The 9,209-nt window shown below is 39.2% G+C and overlaps 1 non-coding gene and 1 pseudogene across 1 annotated transcript; both read left to right on the top strand.

Annotated features, from left to right (window-relative positions):
* The first annotated feature begins 1,101 nt into the window (after positions 1–1,101).
* Positions 1,102–2,362, top strand: LOC123807908 (annotated as a pseudogene).
* LOC123809091 lies at positions 1,967–2,174 on the top strand. Its single transcript, XR_006783952.1, has one exon. It is a non-coding gene; the product is annotated as a small nucleolar RNA U3 (small nucleolar RNA).
* Positions 2,363–9,209: the final 6,847 nt, after the last annotated feature.

Below are 9,209 nucleotides of genomic sequence, written 5' to 3'. Positions count from 1 at the left end.
GCCAGTGTTTTAGTAATGTTAAAAGCTATGCCTACTCAGAGCCAGGGAGATGGGCATGACTCTAACCCACGATGTGATATAGGCGGAGGGGGCTTCCTGAGCTTGTGAGAGCAGCTTGGAGTAGAAGCAGCTCCAACTTCAAGGAGCCACATTTGCCCAGACTAACAATGGCAGCCAAGAAAGGCAGAAGAAACCAGACTACTAGCAAGTATAACCTAGTGTGGGAGGAGTCGGAAATGGGATTACAGAGGAAGATCAGTGCTGGGATTTAAACCTAAGCATGGCAGCCATACTGGAGGCTTAACCATGTGGTTTGGCAGCAGAAAGGGAGCTCTCGCTTAGCCATGCTAGAGCTCTGGATCATGTGGGAAGGAGAGTAGAAGAGCCATGAAAGGCTCTCTCTCTCTGTCTCTCTCACTGTCTTGACTATGTGGCTGGGGAAGGAGAAGCCTCTTGGCCATGGAGCAGCAGTGCAGGGTCTTGGCCATGTGGTTTGAAATAATGCAGAAGGACTCCCACTGGCCCGCCATGCGGAAGTGCCATGCAGTTTTGGATTAAGAACAGGAGCCTAGCCGAGCTACAGACTTCTATTTTCTTTTCCTGAGATACACTACCCATGACTGGCCTGGTTTGGCAAGAGGAGGCGGGACTGTGTGTGTCTGCTTGTGGGTGTTTTAAAGGGACTTTGGGACTTAACGGTGACATTCTGCCATTATTCTGAACCTGTATAACTTTTGAATAAATATAAATAGTTCTTTTTTCTTTTTGCCAAACTCTGGCATGGAGAGCCACAGTTGTTATCAGCAGCGGGCAAAGAGAACCCTGAGTAATAGAATCTATGGGGGGTTTCTGTTACAGGGCTGCTGTGATCCCATGCAGCAGCTGATGGGGAGCAGCATCTCTTGGCCAGGCTCACATGCGTGGAATGCAAATGTGCCTGAAACAATAGGAGAGAGACAAGTATTCATCAAGTATTTTCAAAAGCAATTTATATGTGATGACTGAGTGGGGCTTATCTCACAAATGCAATGACATTCAAATATCTATCAATGTAATTCACCATATTAACACAACAAAAAAAAGAAAAATACAATGATCTCAATGGACTCAGGGTTTCAGGGGTTTAGGAAAGAGCGACACAGACAAGGTAGTAGCCACTTCTGTCTTCACCACTCTCCCAAACTCCCCAGCCCTGCCACCGCCACCCACCGCAGAATAATAAGCTGGAATCTACCACACCTATCGAATAGCCATGGAATATTATATACAAAACAGGGAAAAATTGGAGAAAGTACCTATGGAGTTATATCAGGGAAGATACGAAACTACAGGTCATGTGGTAGCCACGAAGAAAATCAGATGGGAAAATAAAGAGGGAATGTTTCCTAGTGCAGTAATTCTGGAAATTTCTGTTAGAAGAACTCTGTCATTCAAACACAGTCAGTCTTCAAGAGGCACTATGAGGATTCCAGGTTATATCCCATCTTTGAATACTTGGGATCTCAAGAAATAACTTGGATGCTATCCCTTCTGACCAGTTCATGGGTTCACCACTTGTGATTTGAACCAAACCGTGCAAGGGATTGTATTCTGTCACTCTAGAAGACACCTTACAGAGACTTACACCTCAAAACCTATTGATAACAAAAGAACAATTAAACTGGCTGGCTTTGGCCTTGCCAGAGCTTTTGGAGTACCTATTAGAGGATATATACGCGAAGCAGTAGCACTCTGGTATGGAGAGATCTCTAGCAGTGCTGTTGGGACCAGTCAGCTCACTACTCCACTCCCACTGACCTTTGGAGGACAGACGCCATACTTGCAGAGTTAGCCATACGCAACCAATTTTCCCACTGGTATTCAGAAGTTCACCAACTCATCACGATCTTCAGAGTTTTGAGCACCCTCAGTAATAAAGTGTGGCCAGAAGCAGAATCTTTACAGGACTATATGAATATATTTCCAAAAGACTATACTGTCCGGGATCGTTTCTATAGTTTGTTACTAGCAAGTTTCTCTGAATGTGTAGAGCACCTGAACCACAGGAGGAGGCACGGTGTTCTCTCCTGAATGTGAAGACGGCTTTGGGTGTTGTTTGTACAACTGCCAATAGCCACTGATGATTGTTCTCTTCGTTTGGAAGAGTAAGAGGGAGGGAATGCTGAATGAGTGGCAAAAAGGAAAAAAAAAAGGATACATTTCCTAGTGGAAACCAGTGGGAAACCTACTATCCCAAGGCAAAAACTTGATTGAAAATACCTTAGATTTGCTCTCAAAAATGTCAGTTTATGATCCAGCCAAACAAGTTTCTGGCAAAATGGTATTGAACCGTTCATCTTTTGAACAGATTAAGAAGCTGTAGCTTTCTGACAAAAAAATGTCTACATGTTGTATCAAGAACAACAGAAAGTGATATTTTTACTGTTAACTCTATTTTTGCCCTGGGTACTTTTCTTTTCTTTGTTGTAAACTTAAGCTTTGCTTTATCTTCTGATTTCAAAAGTGTAACTTAAACATGTAAATATAGTTTTATATGAATTTAAATATAGTAACTCTATGTATATGTGTAGGGCTCACTATAACAACTATCCATTAACATAACTAAACTATAAGCCTAGTATTAACAACAGGAATTGGGAAAATTTCTTAAGAACAAAAGAAAATTTCCTCAACCCAATACATAACATCTGTGGGAAAACTACACCCAATATTGTTCTTACAGTGAAAGGCTGAGGGCTTTCCCCTCAAGATCAAGAACGAGGCCAGAATGCCTGCTCTCACCATTTTCAACATACTGAGATTCAATGTTTCAGTATTATTCAACATAATACTCAAAGTCCTAGCTAGTTTAATAAGGCAGTAGAATAAATAAAAGGCATCAAGATTTGAAAAGAAGTAAAACTGTCTTTGTCGCAGATGTCATGATTGACTGTGCAGAAAATCCTAGGATGTCTGCAAAGGCACTGGTTTGAGCAGGGACACAGGTCACAAGGTCTATATTTGAAAAATAGGAAAATAGAATTTCTATATGCTATTTGGATATTGAAGAATTGGAAATTGAAATAAAATAAATACTGTTAATTTAAAAAAATAATATTGTATTAGTTCTCAAGTGCTGCACAAAAAATTACCAACTTAAAACAACAGAAGTTCATGATCTCACACAATTTCTGAGAGTCAGGAATCTGGCAGCAGCTGCACTGAGTGGTCCTTCAGCTCAGGGTCACTCAGGATGTTGCAGTCAAGATGTCAACAAAGGCTGCTGTCATCCGAAGGCTTGACTGGGGCTGGAGGATCCATTTTCAAGACCACTCATTCCTGGCTTGCTGGTGGAGGCCTCAGTTCCTCATTTATGGAGATCACTGTACTTCGCCATACTGGATTTGCAACCGATTGGCTCCCATGTCTTTCAAGGCAAGCAATGCAAGGAGAGCAAAGAGGAAGCCGTGATGCCTTCTATTACCTAGTCTTAAAAGTAACATTCTACTTCTGACATATTCTATTGCCCGTGCAGAGCAGCTCTGGTACAAAATGGGTATGGGAATTGGGACAGAGGCCATGCTGTTACATGAAGGCATTAACATTAGAAGGGAAGGATTACTGGGAGCCAGTGTAGAGGCTGGCTACCACAAGTACCATTTATAATAACATCAGAAACAAGTAAAACACTTATGGATAAAGTTAACAAAACATGTTAAATCTCTACACTGAAAATGATAAAATAGTCACTAAAAAAATTCAAGAAGATCTAAATAAATGAGGATACGTACAAAGCTTATAGATTGAAAGACAGTTTTGTTAAGATATAGGTATTCAATATAACCTCAATCATAATGCCACCAGGTTGTTTCTTAATAGAAATTGATAAACTGGCAATAAAATTTATAGATAAATGTTAAGGACTTAAAATAGCAAAAAAAAAAAAAAACTTTGAAAAAGGAGAACAAAGTTGGTCAATTTAGACTACCTCCTGCACTACATCCTAAAATAGTATAAGAACAGGGGTGTCCAACCTTTTGGCATCTCTGGGCCACACTGGAAAAAGAAGAGTTGTCTTGGGCCACACATTAAATACATTGTGACATGTAATCACAAAAAAGTTTCATAATGTTTTAAGTAAATTTACAATTTTGTGTTGGACTGCATTAATAGCCATCCCAGGCCACATGTGGCCCACAGGTCAAGGGTTGGACACCCCTGATAAACTATTTTAAGATTTTCCATAAATCTACCAATAATAAAACAGTGTGCAATTAACATAAGATAGACACAGAGGTCAATGGAACAGAATAAAGAGTGCAGAAATAGACCTACTCATATATGGTCAATTAATTTTTGACAAAAAACGCCAAAGGAATCCAATGTGAAAGGATTTTCAACAAATGTTATGAGAACAATTGAATATCCTAGGAATAAAATAAACTTTGAATATTGCCTTACACTATACATAAAAAATAACTTAAAATTGTTCATTAGCTTAATCTGTAAATGCTGAACTAAAAACTTCTAAGTGAAAACACAGGAGAAAATGTTATGACCATGGTACAGGCAAAGAGCTCTTAGTACGCATAAAGCATATATTCTAGGAAGAAAAATTTGACAAATTGGACTATATCAAAATTAAGCCTTCCTAGTCTTTGAAAGGTGGCATTAGAAAGGAAAGAAAGGGCAAGCCATAAAAAATATGTATCGCATACATATAGCATGCAAAAGGCTTATACCTGGAATATATAAAGAACTCTCATAGCTCAATTATAGGATATTAACTTAATTAAGCATAGGAAAAATTTCGAACAGGCACTTCACAAAAGAGGAAATATAAATGGCAAGTGTGCAAATGAAAATGTGCTCGACATCATTATCATCGGAGAAATGTGAATCAAAACCGTGAGGAACTACTGCCACCCACTAGAAGAGCTAAACTTAAAAAGAAAAACAATACCAAGTGTTGGCAAGATTGTGGAACAACCGGAATTCTCGTACTTTGCTAGTAGAAATGAAAATAATATAGCTCTTTGGAAAAATCTGGCAATTTCTTATAATGTGAAATATTCCATTACTACATGACTGAGCAATCCCCTAGGTATTTATATGAGAAAAATGAAAACATATGCCTGCACAAAGACTTATTGTAAGTGTTCATGACTTTTTCATAACTTTCATTCACAATAACTCAAAACCAGACACAATCCATAAGTCCACTGAAAAGTGAATAAGAAGCAAAATGTATTACATTCCTACAAAAGAAATTCAGCAGTAAAAAGGAGCAAGCTATTGATAGAAATATATGCAATGGATCATTCACAGAAACATTATGCGGAGCAAAATAAGCCAGACACAAGAAAGTATATAGTGTTTGGTTCCTTTTATAGGAACTCTGGGAAAGACAAATGTAAGTGAAGATGATGTAAAGCAGAGCAGTGCTCACCGGGACCAAGAGGAGGGAATTGACTACAACTGGCCGACAGGGAACTGGGTGGAAACGTTACATTTCTGGACTGTAAGTGTGCTTATTTCAGTGTGTGTTTGTTGAAACTCATTACACTGCACACCTAAAATGAGTGCACTTTATTATATATGTTATGCCTCAGTAAAATTAATTAAAATATTGTTAAAGAAATACATTCATGAGGTCAAAAAACAGCAACTAGCACAAAAAGTTAAATATGGAAAAACCAGTCCTCTGCCATACCAAATGGCCAGACCTGCAAAAATCCCAGCTCTCTACCCCAAGGTAACCTCTGTTCCCAGGGATTTTATGTTTATTGGAAAATTGTCCATGTGCATACATCTGCATACTGGTATTCACGTATGGATCTGTATGTAAGTATACACTCACACACACACACACACACACACACACACACACACACATACTCTGTTTAAAGGCAAGTAGACATTTTTTATATTATACAGATACTTTTGGTGCCTAGCATCCCATCTTATCACACCACCCGGGATTTCTGCTGCAACTCCCCTGGACAGTCCCTTTCCAGCACACTGACAAAGCCCCACCCTGAACTCTAGGGCTTTCTCCAAAATCAAATGCAGCCAGAAGTAAGAGGCAGTTAAGTCTCTGGGACACCCTTAACCAATGCGGGGTGGAGTTCATTAATAAATGCCCAGCCTTCCATTTTACCAACAGAGGGACAATTCTGGGAGACAGACAGTGTGTGTTTTTCAAAAGTCTGGACTTGCTTGGGCTTCCCTTAGATATAGCAATAACTCACAAACATACCCTTCATTTGAATTTTCTGTCTCGCTCTGTTCACTCGCCATTCATTTTTCCTGGGGTCACTTTCCACATAAACCACCTTCACCCAGATCTTTTTCTAAGGTTCTGATTTCAAACCAAGACAGGCACATACCTTATATTTTCACTTAATAGATCTTGTAGGTCGCACTGTACCAACCCATAAGATCCGCCATGTTATGTTTCATGGGTCTGTGTACTCCACTGCATGAACACACCACAGTTTTCATAACCACCCCCCATCAGTAGGTATTTAGGTGGTTTGTAGTCTCTTGCTATTGCATACAATGTTTTAAAAACATTTCTATGCACACATCTTTGCCAGATAAATTCCTAGAAATGGAATGAATAAGGCAAAGGGTGATTGTGGTGGTCTTTAAGTAGAAAGCATTCCTGATATGATTCAACTGTAAAATCTTATCTTTACAGTTACAAATCTAATGTGTAATGATGCACAACTTTCCCTATCAGAGTTGATGCAAGACTGTATTCAGCTGTATCCCCTGTACCCTGAGGATCCTTCTGCTGAATTCTCTAAGCCCCTTTGTCTATGATCAACCTGCCATCTTGTTGTGAACTCAAACACAATCGGGAGGAGCACTTGAAACAGAGAGTGTGTGAACATGAGCTAAAACACAGAGAAATGGAAACAGAGGGAGAATAGATATATAACCACCCTTGGATTACCAGGAAATTTAGAAAACAGTTCTCATATTCACAGAAGAAGTGAAGAACTCTGGTCTAGGAGGCAGGAGGCCTAGGTCCTGGGTTCTAGTCCTGTCTCAGCCAAACCAAAATCTGTCCTTACATAAGGTGTTGGTCTCCGTCTGCCTCAACATCCTCATTTCTAAAATAAAGGGATAGCCCATATTGTCCTTTTTGAAGCACTCCTCACTCTAATATTCCACATATCTATGACCCAGACAGTCTACCAAAAGGGCTACCTTATACTTAGATCAGATAATGATCAGCTCCCATGGAATAATCCCAAGGTGTCAACCCAGTCACCAGCTATTAAAAACAAAACACACACACAGAAAAACAAACAAAATCCCTCTCTCAGCCACAGGTGGATGTTAGAAACAACTGTGTGGGCAGTCCCCCACTTTAAACCACAACCAAAGTGCAAATATGTGGAGAACCAATGCAAATATCTCTGAGAACAGGGAACCCTTTTTCCTTTAACACTCGGCAGGATCAGGGTTCTCCAGAGCATGTTTTGGGAACAGAGCTATAACCCTGTGTGCAGCTGGAGCTGAGGCTTAGAGTCAGAAAGATCTGAACTCAAATCCTAGTTCCTTCTATGCCATAGCCATAGAGCCTTGACTAGTTCTTCTGTACGAATAAGGCAAGTAAAGCCCCTCTGTGGGGCTGCTGTGAGAACTAGAAGAAAGAGAAATAGTGAACTTGTATCTCATGCTGAGTGTTAGCTTCTGAAGTTGTGGTAAGGCACAGAGGTGGTAGGCATGCCTTTGGGAGCCACATTAACCTAGATCACACACACACACACACACATTTGTGAGAGCTATCTCCTTGCTATAGACTGGATGCTTGCATCTCCCTCAAAATTCATGTTAAATCCTAACCCCCAGTGTGATGCTGTTGAGAGGCTGAAACTTTGGGATGTGAGGACAAGTAAGAAGACAGCCAGCTATGAACCAGGAAGCAGTTTCTCAACAGACACCAAATCTGCTGGTGCCTTGATCTTGGACTTTGCAGCCTCCAGAACTGTGAGAAATTAATTTTTATTTATAAACCACCCAGTCTAAGGTATTTTTGCTACAGCAGCCCCAACAAACTAATACTAAGCCTATATATTAATCTTTCACCATGTATTTAACTGTTCTGTTGCTATGAACATTTAGGGTATTTCTAATGCTTTACTTTTAGAAATAATGTGTCAATAAATATCTCCATATGCTCATCTCTGACAGCATTACTTAATCAGTCCCAGCTAGATGTTAAACAACCAGGACATTCTGGGAGAAGCAGAGAGTAGATAATGATTACACAAGACACAGTGTACCCCAAGTTCATCCAAAAAGTATTTGCTGAGCTTCTAGATGCCAGGTGGTATCCAAGCACATATCTCCTTATGGTGCTTCCTCAAATGGGTTCAGGTGTGCATCCTTTCATACAGTGAATGTGGTTTTGTCATGTAAATTGAATTTTTATGAAATGGGAGAGAAGAGACAAGAGCTGCGGTTAAAATATTGGGTTGGCCAAAATTTTGTTTGTTTGTTTTTCCATAAGATAGCTCTAGTAGCATTTACTTGTCTTTAACTTCATTTGAAGCAATTTTGTTAGATTGTATTGTGAAGGCTATAAAGATTTTTTAAAGCTATAGACCAAACAATGAAACTTGAGTTCAAGCTCTTCTAATTATTTGCTGCTTGAGTATTATGAATTCCAGTTCTATTATTTGTTAAGTTAGATGATTAAAGATTGCAAAACCCAACATCAAAATTGGTGAATTTTTGTATAGCCATTTTAATATTGAAGATGGAAGAAAATATGCAACATTTTCAGCATATTATACTTTACTATTTCAAGAAGGGTAAAAATACCACTGACACGCAAAAAAAAAAAAAGACTTGTGCAGTGTATGGAGAGGGCGCTGTGACTGATCAAACATATCAAAAGTGGTTTGCGAAGTTTTGTGCTAGAGATTTCTCCCTAGACACTGCTCCATGGTTGGGTAGACCAGTTGAAGCTGATAGTGATCAAATAGAGTCATTAATTGAAAACAATCAATGTTATACCATGCAGGACATAGCCAACATACTCAAAATATCTAATCAATAAAGTCATTGGTAAAAATTTAAAAATGTCTTTTATTTTACAGAAAAAAAAACTAAATGGATTTTTTGGCCAACCCAATACTACTATATCTCAGCCTACCATAGAGCAGGAGGCAAGAAGAACCTTTTCAGAGAAGTGTAAGGAGAAGACAGAA

This window comes from Phyllostomus hastatus, unplaced genomic scaffold (assembly GCF_019186645.2).
Source record: "Phyllostomus hastatus isolate PE091 unplaced genomic scaffold, TTU_PhHast_1.1 phas_scaffold_501, whole genome shotgun sequence".
Classification (NCBI taxonomy): domain Eukaryota; kingdom Metazoa; phylum Chordata; class Mammalia; order Chiroptera; family Phyllostomidae; genus Phyllostomus; species Phyllostomus hastatus.
Note: the sequence above shows the minus strand (reverse complement) of the source record. Positions and strands in the feature narration are given on the sequence as shown.